The 3247-nt window shown below is 37.8% G+C and overlaps 1 protein-coding gene across 1 annotated transcript in view; it reads right to left on the reverse strand.

Moving 5' to 3' along the window:
- Positions 1–3247, reverse strand: part of LOC117481744 (E3 ubiquitin-protein ligase TRIM39-like) — a 108530-nt gene that overhangs the window by 62392 nt on the left and 42891 nt on the right. The window lies entirely within an intron of this gene.

The raw sequence follows: 3247 nt of genomic DNA on the forward strand, positions 1-3247 counted from the left end.
GCATTGCCAAAGCATTCTGCACAAGGCGTTATAACAGAACAAAAACTAAAATAAACACTTAACATACATGTCAACAATACACGTGGCAATTAATGGAATTGGTGGATATGTTCTTTGCAACATCAGATTATTGCTGTTGTTTTAAAATAAAAAGGTGAACAAGCATATAACAATAGTTGTTCGGACTGAAAGTTGTTACATCTGTTAATACATGTATTCTTACACATGCAACGTTAAGAAGAAGGCTACATAAGGTTCCCTGGAAAATGTAACTAATGTTGTGATCTCTACATTTAGCAAACAGCGCTGTGCAATAGCTGCCCACTGCTCCTAGTACTAGGATCGGTTAAATGCAGAGGTCAAATGTCACTGTGTGCATGTATGTGTGACAATTAAAGAGGGATTCATCCAACATCTGAAACAACAGCAATTTCAAATGTAGATGTGAACAGGCAGAAAGAAATATTACAGGAGGAGTTAACAAGTAGAGATCATAATACTAACATTATCTCCTTCAAAGTAGCAATATATAACATTTCAATTTGAACTTATCTTCATAAAGTAACGATTGTTGATTTAAATCTGTATATGCCTTAGAATCATGACGCCATTGGTGTTTAGATTGGTTCCCTGAACGCCTCGCTTTACAATGCAGTTCTGTCTGTTACCTTGTCGCAGACAGAAAATATATTATCAACATTTTGGTTTCACATTTTGTTTGGAAGAAACGCAGTGTACCTTTTTATTAGCAGCTCTCATAGCATCTGCGACCAAGTCATACAAACATATGATTTACCCCACTACTGTCACTTCCATTGCCTACATTTGAAGGAGGCCATATAGGACAATAGATATGAATAACTTTGACAATCTACAGCCTTCGTTACTACTAAAACTATGTTCACCACAACCCAAAAATATACAAGTACAAATGTACAAACTATTTTCTCAACACGACAACACTGTTTCCATACCAACACACAAATGGGCATCAGATCCAAATCAGACAGACATTAACTGCCACACCATCTGTAATAAAACATTTTGCATGTCCCATAACTGAAATACAACTCATTAAATACAAGTGACCCGGTTTCGGTCAGAGGTCATGAGAAAGTTATCAGAGGTCCTCAAAATCGGCATCCCCCTCACCCCCCCCCATAGCTCTCTTATAGGAGATCTATCCTCCATCGCTCTACCACAAGATCTCCAAACTTTCATTATCATAACAATAACTCACGCAAATAAGACATATTTTACTCAACTGGAGAGACAGAACAAAATGATCTATTAACCATTCGCTCGATCGTTTAACGGATCATGCAGACCTGGAAAAACTCTCTTCAACACAAAATGACAATATAACCCCCGTCAATAAAACCTGAGGCCTGTACTACGAAGCTGGTTCAACTTAACCTGGATATGTTGGAGTTAGCCGGTTGGCCTAAGCCAAAACATACGCGCTGGCGCTAAACTGTACTACGACGCCGGTTATCAAGTGGATCGCTCAAGCCAGCCGTGTCCTATCTAGTTAGGTGCGCGTTCACATGAAAGGGGTGGTATTTGGAGCATTCGACCAATCTCAAACACGGACAAGCGTACTGACAGCGCAGCGTCATACTTCCTGAATGAAAAGTGAACTTTAATATTAGTCAAATATGAAGAAGTTAAACTTTAAACATCCATGACTTAAACACTTTATCCAGGATAAAAGCCACATAGCTGCACCTGCAAGGTGAATACAGATGGTAAAAGAAAAAGTGTTTGAATGCGTACATTAACAGGTTTATGAAATCACTGCCCCGTCCAAGACACGAGTGGATCTGACTTTAATTAGGAGAATTTGACTCGAGTGTTTCGTCAATTTAATGTGTTGCTTAAAATAATACTTCTGCATACAGTATGTGACACTGTGAGTGTTGCACGGCCAGATACGGCTCAAGAAGCTGACTCAAATAAGGAAATATATGATACATTATGATGTGATATGATATGAATGATAATGGGACACATCTACGTCTGCACTCACAGTGCCGCGGACTGTACTTAATGTTACTCTGATCCGGTTACTTATGTCGTGGCAGATATTTAAGTAAGCTTTCTTAACGCTAATATTATAATAGTCAGATTGCTCTGAAGATGGGAGGGGATATTCTATTAATTTTCACGTTCACACAGTCAGTTGATTTTGGCCGGCTGTCTTTCCTGCAACGGCAGTTTTTCTGTATTTCCTCTATCCTGTAATATGAATTGATAGCTTTAAACTCCGCACACGGAGCTCTGATTGGTCAGCAGGCGGTGCTTTCACTGAGTTGATCTCTTAGCCTGCCACCTAACCTGCTCCGGAGCAGGTTTGCCGCTCAGCATAAGTTACCATGGAAATCTAGCCTGCTAAAAAGAGAACCAGCGTCGTAGGACCGGAAAGCCCGAGATTTCCCTGAATTTAGCCGGCTAAGCGAAAATCCAGCTTCGTAGTACAGGCCTCTGGTCTCCTTTCATGCACTACATTCAGAGCAGATTCCTCTTCACACACCTTTGGCCAGACACTTCACAAAAATGGATCACCTCACAGTAATACATTAGCACAATACTCTCTCTTCTGCATGTCCCTTCCTTTCCCTTTCTCCTTGTTGTCTCGATATTTTCGTTTCTTTTTATATGTTTATGTCTTTATTGTATTTATCAATTGATTTTGTTGTTTGTAAATATTCTTTTTGTTTTGTAAATATGTTTGTATGCAATGTGAGAAATTATGATGGAAAGTCTTTTTTTTAAAAGAGGAAGGAACGCATTGTGTGCTGTATTGTTTTTGTATTATTACTGTGTTTATTAAATAACTCTGTAAGAATTTCATTATTTTATATATATATATATATGAACATTGGGGTTTCTATTTTTCCATAAAAACAATAATATTTATTTCGAAATACATCAGACACTTCTATTTCATTATTGGTTTATTATTGGTTTTCGAACAATAACATGTTCTTTTATTTTCAAACCATCATTGTGAAGAAAGGTCCTGAGGGAGTATTGCAGTGATTTGTTTGTGCTTTTATTCAAATATATGATAACATGAAAACAATATATTTAACTTGTTTAGATGACTGCTGCCTTGAAACTTCGTCGTTCAGGTTTCATGTACAGGACAATCAAAGAGACTTTAATTTGGTACTGATACAGTTCTTGTGTTTGTCGAGATGCTTAAAAACAAATAAAGCACAGCTATGTAAGATGCATTTGAAGC

This window comes from Trematomus bernacchii, unplaced genomic scaffold (genome assembly GCF_902827165.1).
Source record: "Trematomus bernacchii unplaced genomic scaffold, fTreBer1.1, whole genome shotgun sequence".
In the NCBI taxonomy this organism is placed as follows: Eukaryota; Metazoa; Chordata; class Actinopteri; order Perciformes; family Nototheniidae; genus Trematomus; species Trematomus bernacchii.